Here is a 12,384-nt window from a genome sequence, read left to right on the forward strand (position 1 = left end):
TGACCGACAGCTCCTCTGGCCAATCGATTTGCGCATGCTCATCCCAGGTCCCGCCCTACACCCCCCCCCTCGTTTTCAGGTCCTTTTCCTTCACCCTAGCGGGGGAGGTGGGGGCGATCAGTGGTCATCGTTCCAGGGGCGCCCCCTCAGTTCTGAGCTGCGGAGGAGCGGCTGCTCTCCCCCTACCCCCACACTCGATCCTCATACCCTGGGTCTGCTTGTTTTGATGCCCTGGGGCGCCGCAATTGGGATGCCTGGAAGCACGTTCTCCTTTTTGTGTGTGTGTGTGTGTGTGTGTGTGTGTGTGTGTGTGTGTGTGTGTGTGTGGCAGTGTGCACATGGAGTGCCCTCATCCGAGTCCAGGCCCCAGCTGGGTCGCCTGCACTGGCTCTCCCAACGTGGCGCAGGGCCTCCCCTTCCCCACGAGGGTGCAGTCCTGAGAGGAGGTACTGGCGGGGCAAGGACCTATCTGCAGGTCACAAGCCGCTTCTCCTGGAGCAGCAAGACCCTCCTGTGAGTCCGAAGCGGTGGTCTGCTGGCCTGATTTTCTGCAGCTGAGCCTGGCAGGCGAGTTGCGGGGCTCTGAGCACGTGGCAGCGCCTCTTGAGCCGGTTCCCACCCCCACCCAACTGCACCCTGATCCCACACTTGATTTGGAGACGCATGCTGGGTCCCCAGGGAAACACTGTGAATGAAATCTGTTGCTCTTTCAAGGGTCAGACAGTGGAGTGGGAGGCCTGGTCGGAGGGAAGCCCAACAGGCTTAGCTCAGCACTGGGTCCAGGTTGAGGTGGGTTTCCACCATGTTAATGCTTCCTGCTGCTCAGGCCACAGGTGACCTCACACAGCTGCAGGCTGTTAGGCTAGGCCCTGCCCACTTCTCCCTCTGGATTTATCTGTCCACTCCACAGCAAGGCTTTCCCTCTGGGTTTTGGATTCCCGTGGATTGACCTGCAACATGTCCAAAGTATGTGAGATGAAGCTTCATTGCATATGCCTCCAAGGAGCACTCTGGCTGCACCTTCTCCAAGACTTGTCTGTTCTTTGGCAGTTCATGGGATATTTCAGCACTCTTAACACCACAGTTCAAAAGCATCAATTCTTCTGTCATCCTTAGTCATCCCTTAGAGAGGAATATCCTGCTTCAGAAAGTGAAGGGGCAGCTAAAGGAAGGAAGACCCTCAAACAGGTAGATTGACACAGTGATTGCTGCAGTGGGTTTGAGTGTGTCAGAGATTGTGAAGACGGCTCGGGATAGGATAGGGTTCAGATCTGTTGTTCGTAGGGTCACCATGAGTCGTACTTGACTGGAGGGCACCTAACAACTGTCTTACCTCCAGGGAACTCTGATGGCCTAGTGTTAAGGAACTGCACTGCCCACCCAAAAGTGGTGTTTGTTGTTATGTGCGGTCACCTGCAACTCATAGTGACCCCTATGTACAACAGCCCTAAACCCTGCTCTATCCTATTTTCATCTCACTGTCTCCAACACACCTACCCCAATTACCCCAGTCACTGAATCAATACATGTCATAGAGGGTCTTTCTCTCTTGCACTGTCCCTCCACCCTCCCAAGCATGACTGGTCCCTCCTTGCAACATGTCCAAAGTATGTCAGATGAAGCTTCGGAATCCTTGCCTCCAAGGAGCAGCCTGGTTTAACCCTCTCTAGGTTGAACCTGTTCATTTTCTTAGCAGTCCATGGTATATTCAATACTCTTCTCCAACACCACAGTTTACGGATTCAAATCTACCAACAGCTCCCAATGTACAGTCAGCGATGGGTGGGCTCCACCGTACATCACAGCTGCAGCTTCTCAGCAACCCCCCCCCCCGCCCCCGCCCCGGTATTAGGCCTGTTCTGTTTGCTCTGTGGAACTAGGTCTACCCTCCTAGGGGCCTGCTCTCTGTGGCTCCCCACCTCCAAACCCTTCCAGTCTTCTTAATAGTGACCTTTGGAGGTGGGTATGGATTTGAGAGGTGAGGACGCCTAAAGATCCAGCAAAAACCTGAGAATTGCCACCGGAGTCACCTCCACACGCCTCAGAGCAACAACAGAGCTCTAAGAAGAAACTGCCCCCAGGGTCAGTGCATTGTTGTTAGGTGTCTACCACTCATTACAACTCATAACAACCCTATGAGCAACAGATCTGAACCTTCATACACTGAGAGGTTAGTGCATACATATGTGTATTTCACTCTAAATAGGCTGTTTTGGAATTACCTTGGGCTGGAGCTTCAGTCACAAGAGGCATACCTTTTCCTAGCTGCCTTGCAACCCACCTTCCTGCCCTGAAGGCCCAGGGTCTGGCTTTGTCTTGAACCCCACTCCCTACCACCACCATACACACCTGCTCCCTTCCTGACTCAGCGTCTACTGTGCTCTTTCTCACCAGGGTCTCCCTTGCTCTCACAGAGGGATCTTTATTCCCTCACAACCCAAGCTGACCTGCCCTCTCATTCTCCCCTAGTTGCAGAAAAGGTTCCCCTCTTTCAGCTTCTGTAATTGCCCCACTTCCTCCTACGAGGCTTCCTCTGTCAGCCTTTATTTGACACCCAGAGAACAGCTGGCTCACAGGTAGTTAAGGACAAGCCCCATGGAGACTGAGTTGTGCTGCCAGAAACACCAGGCACGTGGACTGAGTGGCACGTGGGTCCTCCCAACTCTGTTCCCAGGAGTCACTCATTGACGTAAGGCCTGTTGCAGTGTCATTTAAGGCAAGATCTTCTGGGTCACGTTCACAGATTCCACCAGCATGGTGATCTGCCCCAAGCCTATGGATGACTTCCTCTTGGTCAGAATGAAGACTACCTCCCTCTCCTCGGGGGCCCAGTACCACACAAAGGCTCACTTCCCCTTCTCACCCTTCATACTATCCTGCCTCCCTCACGTGCTCTCCTCCTTACTAGCCTGGTGGGTGGTGGTTGCTAGGTGCTGTTCCAGTTGGAACCGACTCATAGCTGGTCCTCCAACAGGTTTACAGAGACTCAATCCCATGAGAGGAAGTTGCCCATTTTTTCCCAGTGGAGCAATTGGTGGATTTGAACTACCTGCCTTTGGATTAACTGTGCAACTCCTTACCTCTAAGCCACCAGAGCTCCCGTACTGGCCTGGTTATTGCCCCTTAAATTTCCAAACTTTCACCTTTGGACCATAACCTACCCTCAAACTACCACTCTGACTTTTATTTCAAGTGAGACTTGAAGTCCCACTTCCTCCACAAAACCTTTTGGACAGATCTCCGAGGACTGGGACCTAAGGCTATTTCTGACTTGGCCCAGTAGCTGTAGCTGCATAGTTTGGTGAATGCTCGCTGTGCTCTGGGCCTCCAGCCCAAGATGCCACTAAGGGAAGTCACTGCTATTGTTTTGGAACCAATTCATGGTTTCAACTTGTGGCTGACACTCTGGCGGGTTTTTAGAGACTGTAAATTGCATGGGAGGAGATTGCTTTTCTTTCTTCTTCAGAACAGCTGATGGATTTGAATCGCCTGTGTTTCTGTTGGTAGTAAAATTCTGTACCCACTAGTCCGCCTAAGCTCCCTAACCCAACAAAATAATCAACATCAATCTATAGAGTGACTGCATTTCTGTTACATACAAACAAGAGGCTTTAGAGAGTGAGACAGAGGGGTGTTAAGTTTTATACAGGGTGAGGGCCAGGAGACATAGCCACAGTGACACAAGAAAGACTACCTAGGGGTGTCCAGCAACTTCCCCACCATTTTCCACTTACTTCTCTGTTTGCTCACAGTCTACGTGATGAGATTAGCTCATCTGTATTAAGTATCTGCATGTTACTTCTGGTCTGTCCGCTTGTCATATGCTCCTTGGAGACTGTGATAGTTGTACTAGGCCCTTCTTAGTGAGAAAAACCCCAAGGTCAATTCTATCTGCTCGTCTGTATCTATCACTCTGTAAGTTAGAGCAGTGCCTTGTGTAGATAAGTGGTTACTCTTGAAGGATCTTTTTTCTTTAAAATTTTAATTGCATTATTATGTTGATGTTGCTGTTGTTATACTGTTGTCGGGACTGACTGATAGCTAATCCTCCAGTGGGTTTTCAGAAACAGTTAATTGTACAGGAGGAGATTGCCCATCTTTCTCCCATGGAGCAGCTGGTAGATTTGAACCACATGCCTTTGGGATTGCAGCACAGCATCATAGCACCGCTAGGTCATCAGAGCTCCTTGAAGGATCTTAAGGTAAGAACTGTAAGCCTAGACCAAGAACTCTAGGCCCTAGTCAAGGTCTTATTTTCCGTAGCCTTAATAATTTGAGCCACTATCAATCTCATCTTAGAGGTGGACACCTTCACTGACTCACCCGCAAAGATGAGTTCATCTTTAAGAAAACATCTCCAGGCAATACTGCTCAAACTGTTCCTCTCTCCTCTGAGTCTAGGAAGTCTTCTGTGAGGAGGTGGGCGGTGTTTGTGGGCATGCGCAAACTATTTAAAATCCACCAGTGGTTCCGTGGGAGAAAGATAGGCAATCTCCTCCTGTGCAATTAACTGCCTCTGAAAACCTGATGGAAGGTTAACTATGGCCACTTCAGACTTGACAGAGTATAACAACAAGGAAAAACTATCAAAAAAAGGCAGATCTGGTGGCCTAATGGGTAAGGAATTGTGCTGCCAATCCAAAGGCATGCAGTTCAAATCCACCAGCTACTCCTCAGAATATACAGTCTCCTCTTGTATCATTTCCAGCCTCAAAATCCACCAGAGAGTCATCTAGGAGTCAGTTCTGACATGATGGCACATAACAACACCACTAAGTCAAGGTTGGTGGTTCAAATCTACCTGTTGGCTCAGAAGAAGACAGGCCTTATGGTCTACTTTTGTGAATATAGAAAATTGATTGTGATGCCTGGAGCCTCGAGGTGCGTCAGTGGAGAACCGTGCCCTGAGGAGGGAAGCCACGGCTTGCTTCTATGGTTTCACTAGAGGAATCCAACCTATCAATCCTTTGGCTTTGGTTGATGGCTGAGACCCACCCATAAGTGCTGCCTGGAGATCTCATCATTTACAGCCAAGAAGAATGTATGGAGTAGTTCTACACCGTAACACATAGAGTGCCCAGAAATTGGACCTGACTCAGCAAGCAGCAAGTTTTGGAGTTTCCCCCGTTGCTGTTGTTGTTGGATGCCGCCTTATTGTTGTTAGATGGCTTCAATCTGAGTATGACTTATAGTGACCTTATGAACAACAGGTCTGTCTCCTGATCTGTCCTGTGCTATCCTCATTATCTTCGACTACTTGAGCCCATTGCTGCAGCCACTGTGTCAATATATCTGGTTGAGGGTCTTCCTCTCTATCTCTAACCCTCCACTTTTACAAGCATAATGTCACTTGCCAACGACTAGCCTCACCTAACAACATCCTCAAAGTATGTGAGAGAAAGCTTCACCATCCTTGCCAGCAAGGAGAATTCTGGTTACACTTTCTCCAGGACAAATACATTCTTTTGGCAGTCCAGGGGATATACTCTTCTGCAACATGACGACTCAAAGGCATCGATCCTTCTGTCTCCTTATTCATTGTCCAGCTCTCAGCTGTATCGCAAGTGATCAGAAAGACCAGGGCCTGAATCAGGCACCCCTTGGTCTAGGAGACAGGAATTCTAGCTCATGGCTTATTAGCTGTATAACCTGGGAAAATTCAATTCATTTAAATTCTCTGGGCCTCTGTCCCTTCATGTTTAAAATTCAGGGACTCTCAATTTATGATTTTTTTAAAATTCCAAAATATGAATACTAAAAGAATAAGGTAACATTTTAGGAATTGGACTAAAAGTCAATTCCCAAAGGCCTTGTCAGTTTTACAATTCTGATTCTTACTTATTATTACATCTGTCTAGGAATCTGCCTCTCCCTGATCTGTTGTCTGATTCCCTGATCTGTTTCTGTCTGCTGGGCTCAGGCTCTGTGTGTAGAGCATCCATGTGGGCCTACGCTCCCACTATTCAACCCAGAAGGGGAAGGGGAGCAGGGTTCTTGGCATGTATATCTGCCATCCCCAAGCTTTACAAGAGGCCCTGAGGTCTGATAAAGGAGAGGAGGCCAAGTCCACAAAGGACCATGGCTCCCCAGTTACCATCACAATTGGAAGTCTCAGAACCCAACAGCATTGATTTCCCATGTCTCCAAGGGTCCCCCGCAAAGAGTTTGATGGCATTGCAGGTTCCTGATATAGACCCAACCCCTATGCCTGTATGTTGGGGTTCTGCTGCCCAAGCTCCCTTGTTGATCCCTTGCCCCCTCTCCAGGGTCTCAGCTGCTGAGGTATGCACAAAGGGGAAGAGAATGGACAACCTTCTATTTCCTAAGGTCTTTATTCCAGCTTAGGGATAAGACCCACCTTATCCCAGGGTGGGATGCAGGGTAGGACCCTGAGGAGACATTAATGGTGGGGAGTTAAGGAGAAATGAACCAAGTGCTGCTAGCTGCCCATGGTCTCATGTCTCTCCCACGCTAGCAGGTGCCATGTGAGAAAGACTTAACTAAGTAGTGAAAACAGGTTCTTTAGAAGAGAGAACAGAATTGGGAGCACAAATGAGGGCTGTGGTGCTGGGGAGCAAAAGATCCAGTGCTGGGATGCTGGTGGTGGGTCTAGCATGAAGGCACTGGCTAAAGAGAGGGCTACGCTGAGCGTTCCTTTCCCGTGAGCTAAACTTTGCCTCCGTCTTTCCTGAAAGAGGGGAGAGCTGTGGTCCCCCTTTCTAGCTGCCTGTTCCCCACCAGCTCTGTTGCTCAGACTCTGAAGTTCAGACGCCAGCCCTTTCCATCCCATCCTCCTCCCTGGTTCTTCTTGCCCCACTTCCTGGTTCCTGCCTCCACTTCCCTTTACACTTTCCCGTTCTTCTCCCTCCTCAGTCCTCTAGGCACCCTCCAATGGCTTTATTTCTCAATTCACCTGCTCCTGCCTTCACTGAGCCCTCTTTTTTGGTGCCTCCTCCTTTTTGCCAGCACCCCCACTCGTCTCCTCGCTGCCCCCGCAGGCGCCCAGCATAGCACTCCAGATGCAGGAGCAGATCAAGAAGGGCGGGGGTGGTGGCTGTTGCTTTTCTGGGATATTCTTAGCCTGTCTGGGGGCTGAAGCTGGAATCAGTGTTTCCATCTCAACCAGGCAGGTGGCTGCAGAGAAACTACTGCTATGGCTGGGACTTCATCTCATTTCACACCCTTGCGCCTGTCCTGTCCTCCCCTCCCCCCCCCCTCGTGCCTCAAGTTTGGTCTATGAGAGCAGCCCATCAGTGAGTCCTGCCTTCCCATGCAGAACCCTGAGAGGGTAGGCCACCTCTGTCTCTGGCTTACCCGCCATGAGGTCTGCATCCCCATTCCAGGAGACAGCAAGGGCCTGTGAGAACTCTAGCCCAGATGTGCCCTCGATCTACACATAACCTTCTCCAAAGTCTGATGGTACTTTGTCCCTAGACTCTCACCACACCCATGAGAGCCTTTCTGATGTGTGTGTGTGTGTGTGTGTGTGTGTGTGTGTGCGCCCAAACCCAGGACTTTCTTATTTTGATTTACAGGCATCACCAAGGGGACCCTGAAATTCCAAGAGCAATCTCTTAAGACAAGCAGAGCCCTGGGGCCCAGTCCTTTGGGACCAAACAAGGGTCTCAATGATCCAAACTCCTTTTAGCAGACGGAGGAGCCTGGAAGAGGTCAGACCCATTCACAAATAGCACTGAGCAGTTGTTGTTGTTGTTGTTGTGTGCCATTGAGTTGCCTATGGCTCATAACAAACCTATGTACAATAGCCCTAAACCCTGCTCTATCCTGTGCCAATCTCATTGTCTCCAACACACCTATCTCCATTACGTCAGTCACTGAATCAATCCACCTCATCAAGGCTCTTCTGATTCTGAAGCTTCATCTGACATACTTTGGACATGTTGCAAGGAGGGACCAGTCCTTGGAGAGGGACATCATGCTTGGGAGGGTGACTGAGCATTTAGGTCACCTTAAAAGAGACAGTAAAGGGTTTCCTGTATGAGCTCTGGAGTCACACAGGACTAGGTTCAGACTCGATCCATTTATAAACCAGAAAATTTAGGGTAAGAATCTTAGTTCTCTGAGGTTTACGGAAGTGAATCATGGTAGCATTATTGTAAAATGGTCTTTGACAGTGCTCAAGACAATTTTTTCATCTGACATACTTTGGACATGTTGCCTGGAGGGACGGGTCCTTGGAGAGGGCCATCATGCTTGGGAGGGTGGAGGGACAGCGCAGGAGGGGAAGACCCTCTATGAGATGGATTGATTCGGTGACTGGGGTAATGGGGATGGGTGTGTCAGAGGCAGTGCGGTTGGCGCAGGATAGAGCAGGGTTTAGGGCTGTTGTGCATAGGGTCGCTATGAGTCGCAAACGACTCGATGGCACATAACAACATACATGAATTTGGTGCTTGGTGTTCAAAAGAGTGTTACTTGTTGCAAATTACATTATTCTTACTTTCACTGAGTAGAAAAGCTTGCTTGACCTGCCCCATTAACACTTTTTTCATCGTTAAAGGATCAGAGTTATATAATTTCTCTTCGTTTGGTTTTACATTTATGAAATTGCATTGGGAAAGTCTGCAGTTAGGGACCTTTCCAAATTATTGAGGACTAATGATGTCAGTTTGGGGACTTAGGTGCATCTGACTCAAGCCATGGTCTTTCTGATCACTTGCTATATATCTAAGAGCTGGACAATAACTAAAGATGAAAAAGAAGAATTGATGCCTTTGAGCTGTGGTGTTGGAAAAGAGCACTGAACATCCCGTGGATGGCCAAAAGAATAAACAGATATGTCTTAGAAAAGGTGCAGCTGGAGTGCTCTTTGGAGGCAAGAATTATGAGGCTTTGCCTCACATACTTCAGGCATATTGCTAAAAGGGCCTTTTCCTTGGAGAGGGTCATGATGCTGGGAAGGGTGGAGGGTCGGGGAAGGGTGGAGGTTCGGTGAAGAAGAGGAAGACTCTCATTCAGGTGGATTGACCCAGTGACTGCTGTAATGTGCTCTAGTGTGTCAGGAAGTGTGAGGATGGCACAGGATAGGACAAGGTCAGAAGTGTTGTTCATAGGGTCATTATGAGTCATACTTGACTTGATGGCACCTAAAAACAACAACAACAACCACAACCACAAAGCTGTTATTGCATCTCAGCTTGTGGGTAGCCAGCTGATGGGTAGCTTGTAGTTGTATTCAGACTGTTGCTAAGGGGTTGGTTCATTTGATTCCTAACATCGTATTGTCCTTGCTTCTGGTCTCACTAACATTTATTACCTATTACAGAGTTTACTCCAGTTCATAGCAACCACCATGTGTGTCAGAGTAGAACAGCGTCCTATAGGATTTTCAGAAATATTCAGAAATAGAGTGTCAGGCTTTTCTTCTGATGTGCCTCTGGATGAATGAAAATGGCTAACGCTGTTGTTGTTAAGTGCTGTCAAGTCAACTTATATCAACTGTATGAACTATGGATCTGAGTCCTGAACGTTCCTGTGCCGTCCTGACCATGTCTGACATATTGGAGCCCACCTTCCTTTACAGTCACGGTGTCCATCCATCCCGTTAGGGACCTTCCCCTCCTTTACTGACCCTCTGCCTTTCTAAGCACCTTTGCCAAGGACTGGCCCCTCCTAACAGCATGCTCAAAGTATATGAGACGAAGTTTCACTGTTCTTGCCTCCAGAGAGCACCAAGGTGGCACCTTTCCCTAAATGCACCTGTTTGTCCTTTTTGGCAATCCATGGGCTATTCAGGACTCTATCCCAACACTACCACTCAAAGGCATTCATTCTTCTCTAAGTCTTATTTGCTCTCAACTTTGAGTTGCATAGCAAGTAACCTTTCTGTTATCAGTTAAGAATGTGAACTGTGTCCAGGAACTTCTGACCTTTCTGCAGTCTCCGTTCTTGTTTCCAACCCGAGTGCCCATTATGTATGTGTCAGACATCATCTGATTCCACGTTCTGGCTGGAGCTACTCACGCCACTCTGGATGTTTCTTTTTCCAAAGGTCCAGAAACTCCATGTTGGGTCAGTTCTGCTTTTTCAGGACTTTAAGGAAACATTCTGCAAAATTCCAAGTTCTATATTGATACATGCTACTTGAGAAACTGTCACTTATAAGGCATGGGTCTTGGTCCTGAAAGCATAAAGTGGGTGAGCTAGGGCTCCAGTCTTAAAGGACACACAAAATAGGTGACCCCACTGCCATTGAGTTGATTCAAGTTCATTGTTGTTGTTGTTGTTAGATGCCATGGAGTTGAGTACAAGTCATAGCAGCCCTGCGAACAACAGTTCTGAACCCTGTCCCATTCTGTGCCATCTTCACAATCTCCAATCTGGGCTCTACCTCTAATACTTTAACTAGCCATGTTTCTTTACTGTTTACAGGGGTTTTAGAGGCCTGCTATTTTATAAGTGGGTGGCCAATCCTTCCTCCTAGTCTGTCTTAATATAGGAGTGCTACTAAAACCTGTCCACCAGGTAACCCCTCTGGTATTTGACACACTGATGGTACAGTTTTCACAGCATCCGTAAGACACCTCAGTACAGCAAACTGACAGACAAGAACTGTACTAATTAGAACAGTAATACTCTATCAGGTTTATAAGCTTTAAAACTTCACAGGAGTAGGCTGCCTCATCTTTATTCCATGGAGTGGCTAGTGGATTTGAACAACCAGACTTTTGGTTAGCAGCCTCACACACATAATGCAATATGCCACCAGAGACCATATCATAGATGGCAGAGAGATAAACAAGAATCACAAATAATAATAGAAGTATCAGTGCCTTCTGACCAGTTACAGATGGTAGAATAGGATGACTGGATGATCCTTTCCATGCCCCTACCCCTATCCCAACACCATCAAAGAAGTCATATCTACTGGCCCATCTCTGACCTGTCCCAAGTTCTCATTGCTAAGCAACCATTAGGCAGGAAGTTAAAAACAGTGTTTAAGTTCTTTCAATTCTTTCCCTAATTTACTGTGCCCTCTAGGCCATAATCTTCCCTGGCCTGTTCCAAGTTGTGATGGTGCAAAGACCCTTCCTCAAGGTCAAAGCAGGTTTCAGCAACCTCCCGCCCAGCAACAGCGAGCTCTCCTGCCCTCTGAGCAAGAGTAGGGTTGATGAGTAACTCGTTATGAGCCCTGGTGGGCCTGCTCACTTGTCCAACTTCTAGTCATCTAGAAGCTGCATCCATTTACCTGTTCTTCCAGGGTTTGGAGCAAATCAGGAAGTGCTCTGAAACTAGCTCACTAATTCACCTTTCTTCTCTCTGGTCTCAATTAGAAAGACAATTCTTTGTTTTGAGTAAAACACACACAGAGCCAACTTTTTGTTGTAAAATAGAACTCACAGCTGACACTCCAGTGGGATTTTTGAAGACTGTAAACCACACAGGAGGAGATTGCCTGTCTTCCTCCCAAAGAGCCCCACTGGTGGATTCAAACCAAGGGAGGGGTACTGCATTTGGGTTACCAGCACAACTCCCTGAAGACCACCAGAGGGCCCTTTTGATTAAAAACACACTCTTAATTTTTTTTTCTTTTTATTTAAATAAAAAAGGGAGTTGTGATGGCCTAATAATAAGAAGCTGTGCTGCCAAACCAAAGATACGTGGTCTGAATCCACCAGCTCTAGTTCCTCTGAGGGAGAAAGACAGTTAATTGACTCCTGGGTAATTTATAACCTCTAAAAACTTCTTGGGGAGTCAGCTATGAGTTGGTTCGGACTCAATGACACACAACAACACCAATTTTAAAAACAGAGTCCTATCGCAGCAACAGTTCAACAGGGCAAATAGCAAAGTTCAACAGGGCAGCAAACAGCAAATGATGGTGAGTTTGGAGAGAGATTGGAACTCTTATTCACTGCTGGTGGGAATATAAAATGATACAACCACTATGGAAGGTGATCCGGCACTTTCCCAGAACATTGGAAATAGAAATATCATTTGACCCAGCAATTCCACTGCTGGGAATATACCCTAAAGAAACCAGAACCACAACTCAAATAGATATATTCACACCCATGTTTATTGATGCATTATTCACAATAGCAAAGAGATGGAAACAACCCAAGTGCCCATCAATAAACGAATGGATGTTGTTGTTGTTGTTATGTGCCATCGAATCACTTGCGACTCATAGTGACCCTATGTACAAGAGCTCTAAACTCCATTCTATCCTCTGCCAACCTAGCCATCTCAAACACACTCATTATTCCCACCACTCCAGTCACAGAATTGATCCATTTCATCAAAGGTCATCCTCTCCGGCACCGCCCCTCCACTCTGCCAAACATGATGTCCCTCTCCAAGGACCAGTCCCTCCTTGCAACATGCCCAAAGTATGTCAGATGAAGCTTCAGAATCCTTGAC

This window comes from Elephantulus edwardii, unplaced genomic scaffold (assembly GCF_000299155.1).
Source record: "Elephantulus edwardii isolate Elephantulus edwardi_28Jun2011 unplaced genomic scaffold, EleEdw1.0 scaffold00106, whole genome shotgun sequence".
Lineage (NCBI taxonomy): Eukaryota > Metazoa > Chordata > Mammalia > Macroscelidea > Macroscelididae > Elephantulus > Elephantulus edwardii.